General features: G+C 35.3%; 1 protein-coding gene and 1 pseudogene across 22 annotated transcripts in view; both read left to right on the forward strand.

The window, feature by feature from the left end:
* The window catches only part of NLGN1 (neuroligin 1), an 887,779-nt gene that overhangs the window by 231,614 nt on the left and 630,507 nt on the right, over positions 1 to 25,658 (forward strand). The gene's annotated exons all lie outside the window — the stretch shown is intronic.
* Positions 18,568 to 24,885, forward strand: LOC129532307 (transmembrane protein 229B-like; annotated as a pseudogene).

Raw genomic sequence — 25,658 nt, forward strand, 5'->3', positions numbered from 1 at the left:
TTGTTAACTCTGCCCACTTACCTTTTCCCTAATTTTAACTAGAGAGTCCTCAATTGTTTCTGGATTTACTATAATACATTTAAACAGTACTTAGCTGAGTTTGAGTCGTCAAGGAACTGGGAATACCACTGTCAGAAGTCCCACTCTTTCTTAATTTTGCAGAAAAATGGGCAGATAAAGTAGAATGGTAAAGAAGTAAGGAAAAGGACTGACATTTTGTAATCTAGGGAAATTTTTCATGATGTGTATTTTAGACATAAGATGTGTTTTGAGATATGTGTGTGTAAGTATTTTATGATTGTACCTAACTATTTCCTGTCCCCTCCCCCCAGCACACGTACCACCACTACCACCATCCTGGTACGTCTGCCTAGATTGCAGCTGAATAAAGAAATTTAGGTTTGCCAGTTGACTGTATTAAATTTGTTTAAATGGTGACGTGTACATTTACTCATGCTTTTGCACTTTTCCCAATAATTTCCAAGGGCATGTGGAAAAGTGGGGAAAGTCTCTGTCTTCCCCATTTTTCTTTGATAAGACAAGAGGCTTTCAATGTTTGTAATGTTTCAAGTTACAAATCATTAACTGTTTATTAAATAACTTTTATGTACTAGTTATAGATCAATAATAAATTGATATATTATTTACTGATGAAACATTAAGAGATATTAACTGATAAAATAATGAGGTTAAGGAGTATTCGGTTAACTTGGCTAACCTATTCACCTGAATCTGCATAGAAAATCTTGGAATGTTAATGTAATAAGTCTTTATGTAGTCTATAGATACAAATCAATTGACTTTTTATTTAAAACCATATTTCCAGTTTGGAGAGCTCAGTATAAAATTGAAATAAACTTTCTGTTGGGGTATGGACTTTGTTACACTGTAAAAGATGATAGAAACAGTTTTGAAATTTAGTGTGATTTTTCTTGTAAAAATAAATACAGCTTTGGTAATTGAATTTTTATTAGCAACTATATCGTAATACATTCAAATGTATAATGTCCCTTCTCTGTTTATAACCTGTATATTAGTGCTATCCAATGGAGCTTTCTGTGGTCATAGACATATTCTATATCTTCTCTGACCAATACAGTAGCGTCTAGCTCCATGTAGCTATCAGGCGCTTGAAACATGGCTAATGTGACTGAGAAACTAATTTGATTTAATTTTATTAATATAAATTAAAATTTAAATAGCTACCTATGATTAATTGCTACCATTTTGGGCAGTGCAGCTGGAAATGAATATTAGTATTACCAGGAGAAAGAGAAAAATGATCTTGGATTTTCAAATATGAGTAAAATCTTATTCTTTACATTTTTATATTTTTGAATTTACAAGATAATGGCTAGAAACTGTCACAAGAAAGGTATTTGTTCAAATAGAATGTGTGGTTTATTTTTACTTTTAGGCATTTTGAGAATAGGACAATGTAAAATTTATTTTAACTACTTTGAAGTTTTTGCTGAAATTTTGTCGTAAATGTTTCAAAATTAAAGCAAAATTCCTTTAGAATAGTCTGTTATATCAAGGGCTATTTTATATATGGCACTTTTGCTAATATTTTTTAGAAATATAAAGTAGATGAGAATTATGTTTTTGTTTCTGGAACTAGTGTTTACTATATTTTTTCCCAGTGATATAGACCAGTGTGGGCCACATACCTAGGCTATTCTAGAACTGGTCCCTGAAAAATGATGTCACCATTTGGAAATATTTTATTAGTTGTTTTTATGACTCTTGGTTTACAAACTTGTCATACCTTTTCTTCGGGAGATTTAAAATAGATTATTATAACTGGTGACTTTTCAAATAAGTTCTTCAAGACTATATTGATGATTCAGAATCTGTTCCTCATTTTGGAAAAATAGCTGTTGTAAAAACTGGGAAAACTATCCTAGCAGGAGGAAAAGGTAGATTTTCCTTAAAAAAGGAAGTGACTTTCAAGTCACTCCTTGAAAGTCACTGACTAGGAAACAAAAACATTTTCATAAGACTGGCTCATAAGTAAACTACGTCCTCAAAAGTGATATAATTTTTCTTTCCCTTTATTCTTTACTCTGATCTACCATGGGTTTTTTGCTTGTTTATTTTTCCGGTATTATTGAGGTATAATTGACAAACAAAATTTGTATGCATTTAAGGTGTACAATGTTTGTATCCTTTGACCATCTTCCCATTCCTCCCACTCCTCAGCCCATGGAAACCACCATTTGACTCTGTGCTTTACAAATTTGACTTTTTAAGATTCCACATATCAGTGAGGTCACACAGTATTTGTCTTTCTGTGCTTTGCTTATTTAACTTAGTATAACATACTCCAGGTTCATGTATGTTGTTGGAAATGACGGAATTTCCTTCTTTTTTTTCCATTACACACATACACACATCACTTTCTTTATCCATGTGTTTCTCAATGCACACTTAGGTTCATTACTACCTTGGCTATTGTGAATAATGCTGTAATGAACGTGAGAGTGAAGATCTCTCTTCAAGGGAGTGATTTTATTTCCCGTGGATATATCTACCCAGAAGTGGTATTGCTAGATCATATGGTAGTTTTATTTTTAATTTTTTGAGGAATCTGCCATAGTTTTAAGTTGAGCATATTATATGGAAACATCTGAAATTTGTAATTTTCCAGCGTATTATCCCTAGAGCCCAAATTCTACTCATTACTTGCATCATCTCTCCTAGTTCTGTGCTTCTTTGTTTGTAGCAAATGAAAGTACCTTTTTTGGCATTTTTTTTCTTAAAAGGACTTATGCTTTAAGTTATTCAAGCAGCTGACTGTATATTTCATTCAGCTGAGACTCTTCATTTTAAAATGTTGGCTGTTCAGAAAAAAAAAAAAGCTATTCCTGAAAATCTGTGTGTATTATCTGAATTCTTTTGCCATCTTCCCATGAGGCTTATATTGATTTTATACCTCATTCCAGTATTTGTCCACTGAACTTCTCTCCTTTGTATTTTTATCTTTTGTGTGAATGTTTGGTTCTCTTCCTGTCAGGTATTGCTCTCTTCTTCTGTCACTGCATAGCTGGGAGTTTAAGCACTGAAAATAGTCCGTACTGACTGGGGCCTGTCCCATCTGGATAAGCAAGCTTTTCGGAGCCCTGTGGTTACCCTTAAGGGCTTGGAGTCCTCACCTCTAGGATGACCTTGCTCTGTAACATGTTCTTACTGGAGACTGTTTTCTGTTCTTGTTTATAGGTATGAGAATGTCATTTGATATCAACTTTAGGTTGAGCTCACTTAGCTACTGGGTGGTGGGGGCTAAACAACCCCACCTTATTCTTCGTTTACTACTGACTTTTTCTGCCTGTAATGCATGTGAAAATGCCTTAGGTTTTGCCTTTTACAGTAGACATTAATAAGCATCCACATGTGCAGAGGTATTGCACTATGATTCAATAAAAATAAAGAAGTCAATGTAAATATGCACATAAAAAGAGAAGTTAGAGAATACTACAAAGTAAAGTTTTACATATATATTAAATCAATATGTTAAACATTGTTAGTTACTGTCTAATAAAACTGGGAGTAATTTTAGAGATACTTTAGGCTACACCATCTTTTTTTTTTAAGTAGAATAACTTACTTGGGGTCTGATGTAGCTTTAAAATTTTGTCCTAGGAAGCTGGATGTAATATTTTATTTTATTTATGTTATTATTATTATTATTATTATTATTTGAAATAGAGTCTTGCTTTGTTGCCCAGGCTAGAGTGCGGTGGCGTGATCTCGGCTCACTGCAACCTCTGTCTCCTGGGCTCAAGCGATTCTCCTAGCTCAGTCTCCCTAACAGCTGGGATTAGAGGTGTGCACCACCATGCCCGGCTAATTTTTGTATTTTTAGTAGAGACAGGGTTTCACCATGTTGGCCAGGCTGGTCTCGAACTCCTGACATCAAGTGATCCACACACCTCGGCCTCCCAAAGTGCTGGGATTACATGCTGAATATAATATTTTTATTACTTATCTCAGTGAGATCAGAGCACTTTCTACATTATGTAGCATTATACAAATAAATAGTATTACTGTAAAAGTAATTTTAGGATGCTTATCATCCTTTCCTTTTTTTTTTTTTATTTTTCAATTTAATCACAATGGTGAAGGGATATACCTGAGTTTTAGACTATCTTGTTGCTTCTTTCTTTGGTCAGTCTTCTAGACAGGAGGATCCAATTATTTCTTTGTGCATAGATCATATTCCCAGGCTGGAGTTGATTTAATCTTAATTAGGCTGGCAAACACCATCTCTAATTTATCATTTATTTAGTAGAGTGGGGGCCTTGCTATGTTGCCCAGGCTGGTATTGGAAACTTGGGCTCAAACAATCCTCCATTCTTGGCCTCCCAAAGTGCTGGGATGGCAGGTGTGGGCCACTGTGCCCAGCTTCCAATTTCTTAAAAATTAAATATTAAGAATAGCAAATGATCAATAGACAATTACCTTTATTAATTAACAATATTTTTAAATTAAAAAGATATTCTTTATTCAGAGACTTAGCTTTAGGTATGATTAGTAAAAGAAAAATTATAAGTTATATTTGAATGAAGATCTAGGTAACAATAGGTCATAAAATATCCAGTGAAAGGTTATTTGACACTTGGAAATCCTTAGACAAAGGGCTTTTAGCAAGTTGTATATCAAGTTTCTATTAGACAACTCCCTTTGAATCATGTATGCATAACTAATGCCTTTATCTCCAGCTCCTTGACACCTTGTTTAATATTGCTGTTATAAATGTATGTCCCTCCATTGCTTAAAAAAAAAGAGACACGACTGTGTTAAAACATTGAAAAAATCAATCTCCACTTCAGACTTTATCAGACTTGTATAATTTTCATTGAAAATGCTTCTAAAATTCAATAAATTCCTTTTCTAACCTTTATAGAAACTTTTTAAAAAGATAGTATACGCCAAAAATAGAGGAGAAGTTAAGAAATGCTGAAGGTTAAAGAGGACAAGGGGTTATTTGAGAAGTATTTTCTATTCTACAGACAAAGGAAAGGAGTGGGAAAAATGCTTGTCTTTAGAATAAACTATGTTTCTAGGTTACATGTGAGACGTGTCTGGGATAAAGAACAAAATCAGAGCCAGTAAGTGTAATTGGGAAAGTAAGCTATTTTAGAAGTTATTACCAAGTCTACACAACAAGGAGAAAAGAGCTTAAGTGTTTGACATTCTTTCCAAGGTATGAGGAAGAATTCCAAGGGACAGAATTAATATTTCCCTCTATTGACATCCTGAACAGTGAACAGTGATCTATTTATATAATGAATGTTAAGTTCTAGAATCCCTAACTGTAATAGTCACATACTTATCTGATTTTCTTTAATTTGGGAATAAGTCTGCTACATTTAAGAAGACAGAAACCAAAGAACATTTCAACATAAAGCTCGGTATAAGCTAAGAATTTAAAAAAAAAAAGGAAAAAGAAAAGCTTTATTAAAATATGCATGGATGGCAGTGTTCTGCATTTCCCTAAAAATCAAGTGGTCTAGTATTTTTTTCTAGGTATATCTTACTGACCTTTAAAAATCAGATTCACTTTTTTTTCAGTCATCTATTTTTAACATCATTCTAATTTAATAGTATCATCCTTCAAAATTTCTTCTCTTCCACAGAGAGAAACTCAATCCTTTGTGAGGCCTATTTATTATCTCTTCAATGACATCTCTTACTAGGTACCAGTATTCTTTAAAAGTCCCTTCCTTAACATGTTTTCTTAATACAGAACAATATTCTTCTGACATGCTTTACTTACATTTTCTTTTACATGCCATAAACTTCTTGATTTGGTACCCCAATTAACAGCGTATGCAAATATTAGAGTTATTGAAATTTGGAAAGAGAGAGACTCTTGTGAGAGATGAAACTTGAGAGGGGCAGTACAAAATCAAAAGCATCTAGAGGTGTCGTCTAGTGGAAGCTGGTCCAGATGGGGAGCTTCAAAGAAAGTCCCAAGAAGAGAGCGAGAAGGCAAGTTGCCTTCTCAGGGCAATGAAGTTCTGCTGTGACTGCTCCGCCTTCATTGTGATCTCTTCTGATTGGTAACTGTGTGGGTAGTTTCAGATTTAAATGTTTGAGGAACAACAAGTTCACTCTGAAAGTGGTTATTTTAAATTAAATTTGTGGTTTCACTCATTATCATTATCAACTCTCTATGAAATGACTGCTGAGTAAGGAATATTCTGCTAAGCAGGCAGAGGGAAGATTCTAACAATGTGGAGAATACAAATTTATTGTTTTGCAAAAGATTGTTAACACTATTTGTCCATCCTTTCTAAGTGTAGATTATATATATCTCTTTAAGGGTTGACTTTCCTTCTTTTCCCCTTTCTTATTTATTCAGAGACTTGACCTGCCTTTTACTCCTGAACAGCAAAAAACAACCAAAAGCTTTGCACTTGGTGTGTGTGTATCTGTGTGTATGTGAATCTGTGTATGTTGAAGGGACGGCAAGTGTTTGTATGAATTTCTGTGTATGTATCAGAAAGAAACAGAGGCTACTAGGAGTAAGGATTTTACTTCTCTCTTCGTACTTCATGAAGCAGGTTTTTGCCCCGGAGTTATTTTTAAAGTATAACATCATTTGGCAACTTGGTAAATATAGATATTCATAATTATCTATAACCATGGTTACGAGAGTAAATCTAGTCCAACAAAGTAAAATTTACTCTAGAATGATATAGTTATTTGCTCAAAGTTATTTTCCAACATGCACTCAGAATAGGTTAAAATAGATTTTCATCTCATAAATTTCTGGTCGTTATTTTTCATGCATTATTTATTTTACTGAATGAAATTTACTTATTAAAATTAAGTTTTGGGTGAAAATTATTCAATCATATTTATAATTTCAAGATGAAATTTAAAATGTTCTTTTTTTGTAATGAACTTTAATATTTTTCTTTTTTCTTAAGCCTACAAAACATGATCCTGTAGCAGATTTTTTACAGCTGGGTTATAAACCCTTGGAAAATTGTATTTATAATGGAAATGCTGCCGTAACTTTAAATCTAGCAATACTAGGAGGCAGCCTTCAATCTTCATGAGTTGCTGACAACATAGAAGTTTGTTTTCAGATACATCTGCAGTGTCTGTCTATCTTGAGCATTCCAGATTGTAGGGAATGAAGTGTCTTCCTCTCTTAGAGGAAAAAAAGAACATATTCATTTTGCTGAGGGCAGCATCATTGGAAATGGGTTTAGTATGCTGTACATATCACTTTGTGTTTCTTGAATTTTGTTAGATATTTTTGTTGTGACATGGGGCTTCCCAAATGGTGGTTGTGCAAACATTTGTTCTGCTTCATTTTCCCCCAGAGTATCTGGGAAAAGTAGCTGAGAAATTTCTAGGAATCAAGTGACGAAGTTCATCTTGCTTCCCTTTCACAAATTTTGGTGCATCCAAATCTGTGGAAGATGCCTGTAGTCACTGGGAGTTTATTTTATGTGAAGCGATGCTTGTGTTGTTGGTCAACATACACATACTCAAAGAATGAGCATAAATTAAGTGCAGCAGAAAAAAATGGCCTTGGTTCATTTTTAGCTCTGTCATACCTATGTTCATGAGAAGTTCAGAGAATTCACTCAATTCATCGTTAGATATTTGAATACCAGCTGGGTGCTCAAATATTTGCATCACTTCAAAATCTCAAAGGGACAGGATTTCCTGTAGCTGACTGGATTCCCACCTTCCAATCCTTCCTTTTTGAGATTTAGAGCCAAGGAAAGCAGCCAGACATTTATGTTTCCCTAATATTGTGGATTCATTTTATAAATAGACAGGATTTTAGAGAAGTCCTCCTTGAGTGGTGTTTTTTTTTTTTTTTTTTTTATAGTTGTCTTCTCAAAAAGGGATGATATGGGACTGCTTTAGTACTTGCTGCCTGAGAGCAGTATGAGTGTAATTGCTTCAAGCAAACTACCTTGGTGGCCAAATGATTGTTGTTTGCTCTTAAAATATTTTTCTCTTGTGATACCATGAAATGTTTGTTGTGTAAAAAAGATTAGTGGGAATTAAAATCTGATAAATGGGGGCCTAGATCATAGAATGTTTTGTAGGGAACTAGAAGTACTTTAGCTTTTACTTTGTTTGGGACAAGGAGGCTTTGTAGAGTTCCGAGCCAAGGATTGACACAGCTGACTTATGTTGACATTTTCACATCATAATTGAGATTATTTCGCCATCTTTCTGAACCCCATAACAAGTTTGAAACCTTCTATGGTGTTCAATTGCTCTTCATGTAAGATCCTCCATGGCTTGGCCTCTGCAAACTTTTCTAGCATTATTCGTGTCCACACTTGGCCTTGATGCCTGGTCTGCAGTCATTTGTCTTGCTTTCAGTGTTTTTAATGTACATTTCACTAGGGCAGTTTCACCTATTGTGTGTTCTTAGCCAAATATAGCTGCCATTCCTATCATTGAGCTACAAGGTAAGTGTTTACAACTGATCTTCAAGAAATAGAAGATTCTGTAAGTTCCTGGAAAGAGGAATTTGGTGGCTTAGAAGTTCACCGTATGGAAAGAACCTCAGAAATATCTAATTCAAACATTTTACCACAGCATTCAAAAATGACCCTATGGGTTGACAGCTTCAGTGACAGGCAGGGAAAGTGCCATCTGAGAAGGTAGGCCAGCCCTTTGGGCTTTTCTGAGAAACAGCTTCTCTAAGAAAATAATTTCTGGTGGAGTCTATTGGGTGAAGAATATTAGACTTCTAAGACCAGTAAAAAAACAAAACTCCCCGATTCTCCTTATCTTCTAATTATCGTTTAGCAGTACAGTATTTATAGGAAAAGAGAATATATCGAACTGGATCTTTTTTTCCATAACCCTTTCTGATCCCCATAGCTTGTTAAACCTCTTACATATAATCCACTTATATTAGCTTATACTCACAACACTGTAAGGCATTGTTCTGTTGCCCATTTTAATAGAATTCTGAGATGATATGGTAAATGACAACTTGCCTAAGTAATTCTCTACTGGAATAAAAACAATCTACTCAAGGCTGTATCTGCCAATAAAGGTAACCTTGCCTAAATCCACATTTTTAATTAAAAACATTATGGGATTTTAAGTTTTTTTAATTTCTAAAGAAATACATGTTCTTTGTTATGAAAGAAAAGCAAACAATACAATATTGGATAAAATAAATAAAAAATTCCCACTGACTGCTTCAAAATCACTAGACAATTTGTTGAGAGTGCATATGATAAAATGTGGTTTAAAAATAAAAAAAAATTATTTAAAATGAGTATTACATCCCCTATAAAAGAAATAAGTAAATAAAATCTCCAATTTCCCCCAATCTCATTCAAAATATATGGTCACTATGAACAAATATGTATATTTGTTATATGCTTATATGCATTGGTACATAATTTACTTTTTTACAAAATGAGATGACACAATACATACCATTAAACAATTTCTTCTTTTCAACTAGCAATAAATTATAGACCTCTTTCCACATCAGTAATGCATATCTTTTTTGACTAATTTGTAATATATATGTGGTAGGAGGAAAGTGTCATGATTCATTTAATCATTTTCACCTTGAAAATGTATTTTTAAATGCATAGTATTATTTTATTTATTGCATTTATAATTGAGTCTATTTACTGTTCTTACTAAGAACTATATTTTAGGAGGATTGCTCATCCACTTGAAGGCAGAATTGGAACTGAGAAGAAGAGTAAGGTAGTTTCTTCCCTGGGTGATCCACATCTGAGACAGAGAGAGCTGGACCAGGATAGGACTGAAGGAGGACTGAGGCTGAGAGATGCAGAAAGCGCCGTCAGGGAAGGATCCCTTGAGATGGCAATAGGACCTCTAAGTAGGCGTGTAACAGACAAGGGGAGAGCGCCCTTCTCCACAATGCAGAGATTTTATCATTATGAGACATGGTTAGGTTAACTAAATTTTTTAATCTCTTCTAAAATATAACACATGTAGCACATGTAAAAAAAGTTAATAAAACTCTGCTTTATGTTTCGCAGGTCTGTGAACACTTATTTTGTCTAACAACATTAATAGTTATATTAATAATATGAATGATAACAAAATAGCTACAGAGTATTTTATGTTCCCACCTGCCCTTTGCTTCTTATATACACATCATCTACTCCCTACAGTTTCTTAAGAGACAAGTATTATCATTTCTGCTTTATTTTTACTCCTGTGACTCAGAGATATTAAGTAATTTCAGTTTATAGGGAGTTATTATCTTTGGAACAATACCACTCCTGCAAATAAGGACAAGGGAGCTCCTGTTTGCTGCATTAATTCTCATTGGTTCTCAAACAAATGCAAATTACTGTATAATGGCAATCACAGTTGAGCCCTATCTCTATTTTTGAAAAACTATTATTCATCTACTCTGTTTTGTATTGAAGGTCTAGGTTCATTTTTCTGCTTGTCAAAAGAGAAAAACAGTCACAAATATCTATACTGTCTTAACTGTATTTCCAGAAGAAACACGTAAAATTTTTCTAAAGAAAATGATTTCAGGAAACACGTTTTTGGAAATAAATGATCACCCGGCCAGGAACTAACAAAAATCTGAATTCTTTCTTTGTTTGGGTGCTTTCTATACTTAGAAATGATTTACTTCTATTATCTTAATTTTCTCATTACTGTTATTAATTAGAGGCATATTTTATATCAATGAAAACCTTGAAGTATCATTCCTTCTTCCTTAAAATGATTAGGAAATATGTCTATGGGGACTTAAGTTAATTGGATAAAACATTTCTGAAAGGAGTGAGTTTTATGTTCAGTAAAATGAGACTCACATTTCTATTGAATTTTTTTTTTACTATGGAATCTATTAATAAATAGATGTGAAAGAAGATAGTGATGAAGAACACTCGGCAGGCTCCTTATGTGCAGTTCCACAGCAGAGGAGACTGTAGTATATTTATTGGCCTTGCTATCGAGGGTGGCAGTGTTTTATTTCCTGCTTTGAAATTATTTTAATTTGTTATTTGGTAAATCGCCTATCCTCGTTTTTACAGTTCTATAAAAAGTAAGAAAAGAACTTAACGATGGTATTTATCAACTTGTTGTTTAGTAGAATGTAATTAGTTGGCGAAAGAGGAAACATGCCATATGTAAATGATGTCTGTGATTCCTCCTACCCCACCGCTGCTGCATCCCTGCACAGAACTCTCCATTTGCACACTGGTTTTTTTGGGTATGTCCACCAGAGCCAAAAAAGAAAGGAAAAGAAAAAGCAATGTTTTTATCAACAGACGTTTTCACTGTATAACTAATTAAGCAGTGAGGTGGTTCTGTTCCTTCAAGGAAATTATAACTATTTTACAGATTAGGAAACCGAGGTTCACAAGCTGGGCGTCTTCCTCAAGGTCATAGTTTGTTGATGACATTTCTGTCTCTCTTTTTTTACCTTTAATTTAATTTAATTTGTTTTGTTTTGTTAATCAGAGCACTCCTTATTCTACTCTTAGCATATCATTTTTTTTGCTCTTCAGACTGGAATATTCTTTGGTATGATATAACTAAAAATTTCCCAGCCAAGAAAATTGAGTTCATGGTTTGGAATTTCAAAACATGATTATTTTAAACTTTTTGTCCACTCTTGGGACTACCTGGGAAATAGTTGTATGGGGATTTTTAACTTGAAACAACATTAAGGATAGATTATCTTGTATAAAGATAGATTATTTTGTAAAATGACTCATTTCTCTTGGACACTAATGGGGTCATTAACACCCATACTGTAAAATATTGTAATAATGAATAAAATTAGAAATTAAAGAATTAGAATGAAAATGTTTTGCAGTGAAAAGAGGTCAAGAAAAGACAATGGGGTATCTCCTTATAAGACAGTGCTATGCTTAAGCTAGTGTGAAAAATAAATACAGTCTCAGCTGTTAACTTTATTGTGCAAAGTGCAAAGAGAAATAAGATAAATTCTGAGAACTTTTTGTCTCCTTGTGTTAGTCTTATAGTGAATACGATAAATTCTTAAAAAAATAGTTACTTTGGCTGAACAGCAAACACTGGGTGATGTGGAACATTCTTTATTCCCAAACAAAAAACTTGGTTGTATAGGGACTCACCTAGCTTCAAAATCTGAGGGTCAGTGAAAATCATTAAAGAGGCCTACTATGGAATGAGTAGGTAACTGTATCTAGAAGGCAGTTTATCATAAAATATCTTTGAAAATATGCGGAGTTTAAAATATTGAGAATAATTTCGTTGCTCCTTGCTTTTTCATCTGTCCTGCTATTATGGTACTTAAAAGGAATAGTGGACAGAGTGGTCCATTCTTTACATCTGAATAACATTTAAACTAAATGACCCCTATTGGTGTGAATCATATAGAGAATAATTTTTACCACTATTTCTTTCATGTAAGCTTTTTATATTCTCTTGTTCTAGTTACTGTAAAATGCTGAAAATAATCTTTTAATAAAGTAGTCAAATGACAGCATGCTTATTTAAAGCCCACGATATAATGAGAATTTGATTTGTATGACTCTTAATTGCTTCCACAGGCATTATTTTACAGCTAGGATATTGAGATACTATGATATTATGAGGCATGTCTATGTAGGACAGATATTTGTTCTCTGAGAAGCTTCCGTGATACTTTACAACATAGAATTGAGCCTTGGGTGAAAAGACCAATGGGAAGTTGCATGGGCTAGGTATACTATTATGCAGAACCATGAAAATGGTTCCTTTTATGCCTCAGTCATCCTAGCGTGCCATAGGTTACATAGGATATAAACTTCAATTAGTATTTTCATTTCTTTGTATCTGTGTTTGGGATTTGGTCTTATACACCCACATAAAAATCACCAGAGACGGCGTTTCATTCCCTTATCTTTCGACGTTTGGAAAATTGTGAAACTTTGATGATAAACCATTCACTGCAATTGAAGATATATACTAATAGGTGTGCCAGTAGATTTTAATAGAGATATTTACTTTTCCCCCATCTCCCAGAAATCTGGAACTTGAGATACGATTTTTTTTCACCTATGATGAAACTCCTGTTTTATGCCAGTTCACTTTTTTTCAGTATAGTTTTGTTTTGTTTTTTAACCAATGAATAAATAGGGGAATGCATTTGTTAGATTTTTTTTTTTTTTATGTAGCCATGAAGGTGAAAAACTTGGCTGTGACTCTGTTTTGATGTTCCAGGCTGAGGAAGTGTAATTGTAGCTGTGAAATGAAGTGGGTGTAAAATGAGTTTGATGGTTCAGTCAACTTCAATAGACAGATGTTGATTTTATCCTTTAATGGGAAAAGGTTCTGCAAAAATCATTATAAAATGAAAAAAAAACCCAATAAATTTGCAGGTGTGCAAGCCTTATTAAAAGAGGTATTTAAATTTTAAAACAAAATTTAAGATCATATTCTTGTAAATATTTTGTTTTTATTTTTTAAATAAAAACAAAGGCTCCCTTTCATCACCTGCTGAGCATGTGAGGTCAGGTTGCTCAATTTCTCTGGTATCTTTATTTCTCTTTTGTAAAATGTACGTACCACACAAGAATTAATGACCAATTTGATGAGATAATATACAAGAATTGTAACTTTAAGTCCCCTTTCACATAACGGATTATTTTAATCAGAGATGGAATCTCTATGAGGGGAGTTCTCTTTATTGAAATATCAATTTTAAAAATATGGTTCATAGTCTGGTTACACAGTGTTTTTCCTGTAAGTTCATTGTGAGATGTGTCACAGTAACTTTGGAGGAAAGAATTCCTTTCATGTATTAATTTTCATGTGCTAATTATAGGTATTAATTGTTTCTGAGGTATAGAATATCAGCATGTAGTATAGGAAGGTAGTGAATAAATAAAGGAGTAGTATTGATGAAAATAGAAAAAAAAGAGTTGAAACTTCAAGAGAAGTGATTGTTCTGCCTTTGTATTATGTCTGGCCAGTTGTGTGCTCAACAGGAATGCTGAAGGACTGGTGAGCATAGGGGTGAGGAAGTTGTATACTGTTGGGCATGAATCTTTGATATAAAATGCTTCACTTGTTAGAATTTTATTTCACTATGTTTGCTTCCTCACCCTAAATGTGAATGGAACAGGCCATTAAGAATAAAATATTCAAGCAATAAACAATTTTCCTGGCCTGCATGTTCTTTCTGGCTCAGTTAAGGCTGCATCCTAGGGGAGTGCTGCCAAGCAGCAATGGAATGAGGCAGTCATTTGGGATGTCTCAGTCTTGGAGGTTCAACAAGACAGGTGGCTAATTTGGGTCAATCAGTGGACTGAAGGGGACAGAACTTGGTCTGGCAGCAAGCAAGCTGTTGAGGCATCTCTGACTGCTGGGAGAACTGGGCCAGACCTCAGCTGCTGGGTAGCCTTTCAGCCTTCTGGTCTTGTGAAAACTGATAGGGATAAGGCTGGCATCCAGTCATAGGGAATGGCACTGGACAGGTTCATGGTTAGACATGGAGGACTGTTATGGGGATGTGTTTATTGAAAATGAGATTTAAGTGCAGAAATATAATTATTAGACCAGTTTTAAGATGATCAGAACAAGACTTGGCAATTGTTTTGGCCTAGCAATGATTCTCCTGAACTACTAGACTAGAAATCCTGAGAGTCTCCCAGAGAAAAGCCAAGACTGATGTTGGAATATGGGGCTTAATGAGTTCACAACTGGAAGCCCAGGATCTGGTTAAGGAAATGGTTTGTCCTCAGGGAACGCTGCACATTTTATAATGTTCACTAAGCAATTGTCTGTCTGCCTCTTTCCTTTTCTTGTTTGTGGAGTCTTCTTCCTTTCTTCTCTTTTTTCCTCCTTCTCCTTCCTTTCCTGCTCTCTCTTTCATCTCCTTCCCTCTCTGTCTCTTTTCTTCTTCCCATTTCTTTTCCCTTCTTTCCTCCTTCCATGTTTAGCTTTTATTGAAAGTCTAAACTGCAATATTCTAATTCATTATTGAAAAAAGCTTTTAAAATCACCTATCTGCATGATGCTTAATATGTCATCTTTCAAGGACAACGGGGTGCATAATATAATGATGCGTAATATACCAAGTATGTAACATATAAAGGATAAATTGCAAATTATTTCCAAAACTATTTCTCAGTAAAATTATTCAGAGAAACAATCTGGTGATCAGATAGACTCTAAAGTCAGTCATCTGAAGCCTGTATTTTAATGAGGGAAATTTTACATTTTAGAAGAAAGGTCTATATTTCTACAAAAATTTAATTTTTGGCATTTTAGTATTGTATTCTTCTTATAGAAGAATACCATAAACACTCTTTATATTCTTCACCTAAGTTCATTAATTGTTAGTATTTTTATACATATCATTTATATTTATCTTTTTATCTATCTAGTGACAACGTTTTTGAATCATTTTAAACTAAGATAGCAGGACACTTCACAACAAAATACTTCAATGCGTATCTCTTATGAATAATGACTTTCACCATAAGGCTATTATCATATCTAAGAAAATTAACATTTATTTAATACAATAATCTGATAACATAGAGTCCATATTTAAATTTACCTAATTGACCCAAGTAGTGTTTTTATAACTTCGGTGTTTGAATTTTCCATCCAGGAGTTAATCAAAATTCATGAACAGTCCATTTACTGTGTCTTAAATTAGTTGCCCCACATTCTAATTTTTTGGTTTTTTATGACCCTGATGTCTTTTTATGGCCAACTCCAAACGTTGCTTACAATAATTCACATTCTGTATTTGTTTCATTATCTTGTCATAGTTAGATCAGATTAAACACTTTGGCAAGAATATTACTTAGGGGTTGTTGCTTACTTTTGTTAGAAAGCAAATCATATCAGGGCTTTCTATTATTTATGATACTATATATTTGAACACTTGGTTAAGACAGTGCCCATCACATTTTACCATTTAAAAAGTACATTTTTCTCTTCATGATTAATAAGCAAACTATGGAGTGATATTTTGAAGTATTTGAGATATTTTAAGACAGTGTACCTCTTCTGTTTCCTAGTATTCTTGATAATCCTTGAGTGACTAAACCATTACACTAGAGTGTATGAAGCAAATTTGTAATTTTCTAATCCCTTTGTACTTGTTATTCTTTCTGAAACACCATTTAATTTTGTTATAGTAAATTAATTCATATTCTTTCTTATACTCTAATATCTAAAGTTGGCCCCTTGAAGTTCCTTCACTTCAGCTACTTTTGATCCCATTAATATCTGGGTACTTCTTTTTATTATTATTATTATTATTATTATTATTTTTTAGATGGAATCTCCTTCTGTCGCCCAGGCTGCAGTGAAGTGGCACGATCTCGGCTCACTGCCAAGCTATTCTCCTGCCTCAGCTTCTCAATTAGCTGGGATTACAGGCGTGTGTGCCACCACGCCCAGCTGATTTTTGTATTTTTAGTAGAGATGGAGTTTCGCCATGTTGGCCCGGCTGGTCTCCTGACCTCAGGTGATCCACCCACCTAAGCCTCCCAAAGTGCTGGAATTATAGGCATGAGCCACTGTGCCTGGCCCATATCTGGGTATTTCTTACCTTGTCTCAAGCTCACTTTGTACTTTGTTGCCTCAAACTGAAATTAAGGCATTTCCTAAGAAACTCTCATTTCTTTAAATGGAGTATAATATTTTGAAAACAAGATGTTAATACTAGGTTTAATCTTTGTTACTGGGGTGGCATTGACCTAGATTAGAAGTGGGTAGGCTAGAGCCTGTGAAGCAAATCCAATCTACTTCCTGGTTTTGTAAATAATATTTTATTGGAACAGCTATGCTCTGTTGTTTACATATTATGTATTTCTATTTTCACACTACAATGGCGGAGTTGATTATGTGCAACAGAGACCATATGCCTGCAAAGTCTAAAATACATACTATCTTACCCTTTACAAGAAAAAAAAAAGTTTGCCAGTATTTTATATAGATGCTTTCAGTGGACTGCTCCCTCTCTCTCTCTCTCTCTCTCTCTCTCTCTCTCTCTCTCTCTCTCTCTCTCTCTCTCTCCCCATATATATATATATATATTTTAATGTCATGATTTTACTTCTGTTCTGGCCAAAATGGAGTAACAGAGACTGGATCTACCTCTTGCCTAAAGTAACCAAAACACAAAACTAAACTAAATTAGATAAATTATAGGAAACAAGGAGTTCCAATACAATGGATGTCAGACAATGAAGATGAAAGAGAACAAATCCTGAGAAACAAAAAAACAGGCAAAGTATGCCATACAACTCTCCCAATTTATTGCCTTGAGAGTTTTCAGACTACATTATAGGAAACACAAACCCAGATGGAATCTAGCCAACTCTCAGGACTGGGGAGATGGAGTCCAGCCGACCAAAGTGGCTGTGGGTGGTAACGGGGGCAGTGGGGGGATCTCCCTTGAGTATTAAGCACCATGATTAAAACATGCATGTGAAGAAGCCATCAGAGTTCAGGGAAATAATTTGCCAAAACCATTACATTGACCAACGTATGATGTGTAAACAAAACTAGAACTGATGCACACTGCTAACCAGCTAAACTGACAAATTAATTCATGAGACATGGGGTGGTGTACTCAGGAAGTTCTTGCCTTAGTGGTGGAAAATAATTAACCCTAGATCTAGTGCTGCCCTGTACCTACTTAACACTTCTTAAAGCAAGATTCAAAAGGCTTTGCAAACTGTTGTAATGTACCTTAACAGAGACTCAGCTCAAAGCTCAAGAATGTTTTTAGGGCTGCAAACATATCCAGCACCCAATAAGATAAATTTCAAAATGTTTGGTATCCAATCAAAGGTTGCAAAGTATGCAAAAAAAGTACTCATGTATGACCCTTAATAAGTAAAATACTAAGTCAACTGACACTGTACTAGAACTGACCAATACGTTAGAATTAGCAGACAAGACATTAAAAGTCATAACTGTATTAAATATTTTTAAGTTAAATATAAAATGTGTATAGATACACACACATCTGAAGCTACCTTCTAAACATGAAACCTATAATATGTAAGATGAAAAATACATTGAATGTGATTAGAGCAGATTAACATCACAGAAGAAAAGAAGTGAATTTGAAGACACAGCAATAGAAACTATTCAGGATGAAACGGAGAAAAGAAAATTTAGAAAAATAGAGAGAGCTTTGGCGACCTATCTGTGGCACAACTTTAAGAGACCTCATATGTGCATAACTGAATTCTCTAAAGCAGAGTAGAGAGAAAGGGTTACAGAAAATATTTGAAGACACAATTGTTGAGAGAATTCTAAATGTGATGAAAACTATACATCTATAGATCCCAGAAGTTCTATGAGCCCCAATCACAAGAAACACAAAATAAATGACAACATGCACATCATAATGAAATTGCTTGAAAATAATGGTAATAAGAACATATAAAAATCATCTGAGAAGGAAAATACACTGGGCATGCAGAAGAAGATAATAGCAGCAGAATTTTAATCAGAAACAATGTAAGTGAAAATAAGGGGGAGCAAAGTACTTCAAAGTACAGTACTTTCAAAAGCAAAAACCAAAAAGCTGTCAGCGGTTTGTACCACATTCGTACAATGGAAACAGATGCTCATTCCTCATTCACTCAATTGACATGTAAGAATGTTAGTGTGAAAGTTACTGAGCTTTATTTGGGCATACTGGGGAAAAAATAATCCTAGTGACCTCTTTATGTTTGCAACCAGGCTACCAGAGTTGGGGAAACAAGACTCTTACTCACTGAAAGAGATAGAGTCTGGTTATGCTGCCCAGGCTGGTTTTGAACTCCTGGGCTCAAGTGATCCTCCCACTTCAGCTTCCCAAGTAACTGGGAGTGTGCCGTCATGTGCACTGGTACAGGTGTGTGCCACCACACTTGACTTTCTATTTTAATTATAAAAACATACATCAGAGGAACCAGCAAACAGGATGCCCAAATAAAAGGCACACATGGAAGCTGCCAGTCCACCAGCTGCAGATCACCTGAGCCCTGGGGCTGGTGCTTACCTACTGAGAATGGCACCAAGGACCAGCCAACAAAGGTTAACCTGGGACACTCTTGGACAGTGATTCTGATGTTTGTTCTGAGCAGCGCACTCAACAGTATGACAAGAGAAAGTGGCCAGTGTCCACTGAACTACCAGTTCTTCCTGCTGCAAGCTTTCCCAGGGCTGAGATCCCAGGGCTAAACAAGGAGCCAGCCCCAGTCAGCACTTTGGCATCTGCCTGGCCTCAGTGGCCCTGTCCTACTGGTACCTGTATGACATCCACAGCTTACTTCTGCAAGGTGATGCTCACTGTGGGAGTCCATGATGAACTTGAACTGGAAGTTCCAGGCAAGCATGTGGGCTCTCTTCATTTATGACACCTCCATCCTTGTCATGGGACGCATGTACCTGTGTCTGCATGGCTGCTACCCACTGCTACTGCGCTGCCTCATCTACACGCTTTGGCTCTGGCCTACTTGTGAGAGTTCGCCCCTTGCTGCATCCTGCACCAGTTCAACACCTGCCTCTGGAAGTACTCCCAGTTCCACTTTGACTTCATGGGCCTATCACCCTGGAGTATGCTGTGCCCTGGTTCTGTGAGTCCCTCATCATGGAACAACTCCAGCACATTCTGCCCCTGCTTCAGTGACACCCAGCCTGGGAAGCCTAGTGGACTCCTGGCCCTGGCCAACATCCATGTCAAGACTGACTGAGAGTAGAGGGGGGTGAGTGGGTGTTCTGGAGGTCTCTTATGGAATTCATGGACAAAGAGACCAAGCTGGTGTATTGTGCCTTCTGTGCAGCACAAGCCCTGCCCTGGCCAGGCCTCAGTCCTGTAGGGCACACACAGCCCCATACCCTCCAAGGTGGGCAGGTGTTGAGGGGGCATGGTCAGGTGGTGGGGGACAGGGTGTCAAGGCAGCAGAGGAACATAGGGAAGGATACATGGATTTTGGCCCAGCTCAGAGGCTGGTGGTGGGAGGCTGTGGGTAAGCGGTGATTGGACTGTACAGTTGACTTTGGAAGCAGCAGGCCATCCTGGCTAAGGGACATTGAGAATGGGGCCACAGGTAGGAGGCAAGGCCTGACCTCCCTCCCTCTCATGTGGATTTAGTTGGACTTTGGCTGGTTCCATTAGGCAACATTCAGGTTCTTGCTTGCAACCAGTACCTTCACAGAGGTCTCCTGAGCTGTCGCCTAAGAGAGACTAGGCAGCCAGGAGGCTGCTTGGCAGTAATGTTGATGTACAAAAGTTGGGAGACTTTCCCTTGGCTCCTCTCCCCTCCCTCACAGACATGCATAGCTCCCTTGGCCTTTGGGGGCCCCCATAGTGCTGGATTCCCACCAACATTGGGCTTTTGGAGGTTTCAGTCCCCATAACAGTGCCCTCCCATCTCTTGCAGGCTTTCCTCCACTATTCCCACTTTATCTTTTTTAGCACCGCTATTCCTTGTGCTTTGGGAATTCCTGAGTTATGCTTCCCAACTCTTGGTCTAGTGGGCTGTGGCAGTGTCTCCTCTCCACAGTGGCCCAGTTGAGAATGAATGATGCCCTTCAATGCACAGTCAGGCCGAGATGGGCCTTGTGGATCCACAATGGTAACCTAGAGGAAAATTAGTTCCGTGGGGAAAAATCAGAGTTCTCGGTCACTTAGGCTCTAACTGGTTTATTTTCAAACTAATTGAGCAATCTAGCATTCCAGGGGATGGAGGAGGAGGTAATCCAGTATTAGAGACTCATGGAGAATGAGGGAGAAAAAAAGAGGTGTCCTTCAGCCTTGGAAAGCTCTTTGGAGCACCCTTTGTTGGAAAGGATCAGTTCTTGCTCTGCCATAATCCCAGCCCTGTGGCAAAGCATTCTCATGGTTGCCATTCTCCTCGGCCCCCTCCCAGTGAGGAAGATACTTTGAGCTTGCTCCTTAAACAGTCTGAACCCTGCCACACTCATGGGCATTGTCTTCTTGGTTCTGCCCTCCCCCTTTTCCTTGTGACAGGCCCATTGCTGGCAGTGGACAGGTGAAATCCTCACTCTAGCTGCTTTTGGCTCTGCCCCCATTCCCTGAGGAGAGGGGTCTGTCAGAAAGTGGTCCATCCCGTGGTATGTGGTCTCTTCTTGACCACACTCAGACACTTAGGTAGAAATTAGCCTTTCCCTTCTTATAGATCGTTTTTAAATGACAATAATACCCCCTCCAAAAAAAATTATCAATGTGGAATTCTCTATACCTAACAAAATATATTTTAATAGCTACAGTGAAATTAAGACCTTTTGGAGGCTGGAATAATTAATCACCAGTAGAAAGTAGGACTAATCATGTCCTGCTACTGAAGCAAGAGCTTCCTAAGTACACTACCCCATGCCTCACAAATTAAGAGTTCACCACTTTCTCTGGTTAGGAATGTGCATTGGTTATAGTCCTGTGTGTGTGTCACACACTGTTCACTTTAATTCTTTTGAATAATTTTTTCCTGGATGCTAGAAGAAAAGATTTGAAGTGTTCCCAACATAAAAAATAATAAATGCTTGAGGTAATACATATCCCAGTTAATCTGATTGTATCATTACACATTGTGTGCAAGTATCAAAATATCTCATGTGCCCCATAAGTATGTACAATTATTACACATCAATAAAAAGATGTCCACTATAAACCCTAAATCAATGACTAAAATATCAAAACAAAGAGTTACACCTAATAAGCCAAAAAAGGATACAAAATGGAATTATAAAAATGTTCAACTAATCCAAAGGTAGGCAGAAAAATAAAGGGGAATAAACAGATGGAACATATTGAAAACACGTAATAAAATACTGTCAAATTTAACCATATCAATAATCACATTGAAGGCAAATGTTTTAAACATTTCCATTTAAAAGGCAGAGATTGTCAAGATTGGATAAAAAACAAAATTAAAACATTTTTGCTGTCTAAAAGAAATACATTTTAATATAAAAACACAGGTTAAAAGTAACAGAATGGAAAATAAATGCCAGGTTAACATTACTCAAAAGAAAGCCGGAATGGCTATGTTAATATCAGTTATACCAATTTCAGAACAAAGAATATTACTTGAATTATATGACAAAGTTCATTTCAAAATGATAAAGGGGTTAATCCATCAAGAAGACATAACAAGTCTAAATGCTTATGCTTCTAATAATAGAGCTTCAAAATACATAAATCAAAACCTGATCAAACTTCAAGGAGAAACAGACAAATACAAAATTTTAATCAGAAATTGAAATACCCTTTTTTCTGTAATTGATAGAATCAGTAGACAGAAGATCAATAAGAATATAGAAGATTTGAGCAATACTAATAACCAATTTGACATAATTGACATATATATAAAACATCCCACCCAACAGGAGCAAAATACTCATTCTTTTCAAGCATGCACAGAACTTTTACCAAGATAAGCAATATTCTGGATCACAAAACAAGTTGCAATACATTTAAATGGATCAAAGTCATGCAAAATGTGTTTTCTGATCTTAATGGAATTGAATTGGAAATCAATAAAAGAAAGTCTCTGGAAAATTCCCAAATATTTGAAAACCAAATAACACTTGGATCAAAAATAAATCGGAATAAAAAAATGGAAAATATTTTAAACTGAATGAAAATACAACATATCATAATTTAGGAACTTCCCCTAAGCAGACATAAGGTAAAATTTATATACTAAACGCCTATATTAGAAAAGAAGGAAGGTCAAATTAAAGGCATCAGCTTCATTTTATGAAACTATTATAGAAGAATAGGAGCAAATTCTGCCAAAGCCAATAACATGAAAATATGAAATACATAGGGATGAATATGACAAAAGTTGTTAAGGACTTGTATTCTGAAAATAGAAAAGTATTGTTGAGATAAATCAAAGAAGACCAGAATAAATGGAGATAGACCTTGGTCTTTGAACAAAAGAGGCACTATTATTAAGATATCAGTTCTCTCCCATTAATCTATGGATTTAATGTTACACCAATAAAAATATAATCAGCCTTTTTTCTTAAAAGGAAAGAAATTGACAATCTGAGTTTCAAAGTCATATGGAAGTGCAAAGAACCTAGAATTTTTAAAACAACTTTGAAAAAGAACAAAGTAGAATTAACACTACTTGAATTCCAGAAAAAAAAAATGATAAACTGGACACCACCAAAATTTAAATCAAATGACTTCACTAAGAGGATTAACAGATGTGCTACAAATTGAGAGAAAATATTTTCAAATAATATATCTGTAAAGGATTTATACCCAAAATATATAACAAAATCTCTAAACACAATAATAAGAAACCAAAATACAAAATAAAAACCAGTCAAAATAATTAAACAGTGCTTCACCAAGGGAGATAAGAGATAGGAAATAAGCACATGCTATGAAATGCAAATGACAGCAAAAATGAGATACCACTTTACATGTAGCAAAATAAGTTAAAAAGATGATCATACCAAGTTAGTGGAGGATGTGAGGAATTCCAAACTCTTGTACACAGATGGGAATGTAAAATGGTACAACCACTTTGGAAAACAACTGGGTAGATTCTTCTTTTTCTTTTTTCTTTCTTTCTTTTTTTTTAGACAAAGTCTCACTTTATTGCCCAGGCTGGAGTGCAGAGGCCCTATCTCAGCTCACTGCAACCTCTGCCTCCCGGATTCAAGCCGTTCTTGTGTCTCACCTTCCTGAGTAGCTGAGATTACAGGCATGCCACCACCACACCCAGCTAATTTTTGTATTTTTAGTAGAGATGGGGTTTCACCACGTTGGTCAGGCTGGTCTCAAATTCCTGACCTCAGGTGATCCACCCACCTTGGCATCCCAAAGTGCTGGGATTACAGGCATGAGCCACCACACTCAGCCCTACTATAAGATCCAACCATCCCACTCATCAGTATTTAACCAAGAAAAAAGAAAGCATGTGTCTATTAAAAAATTTGTGCATGAATGTTCATAGAACCTTTATTTCTATTAGTACGAAACCCAAAACAACCTAAATATCCTTCAGCAGATGAACAGATAAATTGTGAAATAAGCATAAAATGGAATACAACTCAGTAATAAGAAGGAATTAACTATTGAATATTAAAATAATTATGCTGAATGAAAGAAGTCAGATTCTCTCCTTGGCAAGAGTGTATACTGGATAATTCCATTAGTATAAAACTTTAGAAAATGCAAACTATAGTAACAGAAAGAATATGAGTGGTTGCTGGGATGGGACACTGGGGAAGAGAGAGAGGGATTCCAAAGAATATAAGAACACTGTTGGGAGTGATAGATAAGGATACAATCTTGATTGCAGTAATAGTTACATAGACATGTAACTATTACATGTTACAAGTTACATTTTGTAACTATTACAAGTTACATGTCTATGTAACTATTACATATACGTGTCATACATGTGTCAATACATATGTCAAAACATATCAAATTACATATTTTAAATATGCACAATTTTTTACGTGTCAATTATACCTGAACAAAGCAGTTAAAAAATGTTGAGTCCACATTGTTATTTTAAATTCAAATGAAATGCCATAAGATTCTTTTTCAACTTCACATTCCCTCCTAGTATTTTCCTTTTCTCACAGTGAAAACTAGTTCCTAATAAAGTTAAAATATGTACTTATCGTTCTATCTCACAACACACAGGCAACTATAATCACACACAGACCTAGAGAGAAAGAGAGAGAAAGTTGGTTTTAGGATTGTATCTATACTATTACTAAAAGAATATCATAAAAGTAAAAATTAAAGGTTTCTTGTAGTTCTTTTGGTCCATATGATATAAATCATTAAAGTACACTTAAAGTGTTCAATAAGAAAACTGTGTTCAAATTACTTGAGTTCTTATTTAAAAAATATAGTTTTTCAAAATAAAACTATATGAAAATGTATACTCAAATATTTCTCCCATAATAATCTTTTCACTTACCATTTCCATTTACCTCGTAAAAGGATACTATATTCTTAATTTCTTTTTGCAAAAAAACCTAAATTTATATTTTTTATATTTGCATATGTGTATATGTGTATGTATGCATACTCATTTCTTATTTTTCATTTCTTACACAAATAGTGGCATACTGTGCAATATCTTTATTTATCAACTTTCTTACAGTTTGATTTTTTTAACTTAATACATCTTAGATGTAACACAGACCATGAATATCCACTTCATTCATCTTCAGCTACATACTTCCTACTCATCATTATTCACTCAAATTAGCTTCCTATGGATGGCATCCTATGACAGTTTTCACTATTTTGCCTTTCCAAATGATAGCACAATGAATAAACTCTTGCAAAGATATAGATAAATATGAATGTAGATATAGATCTGGAATAGATAAAGGAAGTTTATTTTTAGGGGAAATTCCTAGAAAGGGAATTGGTTCTGTTGTGGAAGATAATACAGATTTCACCACAATGGTTATTGTATAGTTTACACTTGCTCCAGAATCTATACCTGACTCCCGCCTATGTATGTATTGTCAAACTTTAAAGTTTGCAAATACAACAGGTTAGGAATGGTATCACATTGTGCATTAAATTTGTATATTTGTGACAATGAGTGGTGTCTATATGGTTTACTTTTTTATTCACCAAAATTCTTGTTTCATTTGGAACTTATTGTGGTGAGTAATGTTAGGTTGTGAAATAAGTATTCAGT

The sequence above is a fragment of the Gorilla gorilla genome, chromosome 2, assembly GCF_029281585.2.
Source record: "Gorilla gorilla gorilla isolate KB3781 chromosome 2, NHGRI_mGorGor1-v2.1_pri, whole genome shotgun sequence".
Classification (NCBI taxonomy): Eukaryota; Metazoa; Chordata; class Mammalia; order Primates; family Hominidae; genus Gorilla; species Gorilla gorilla.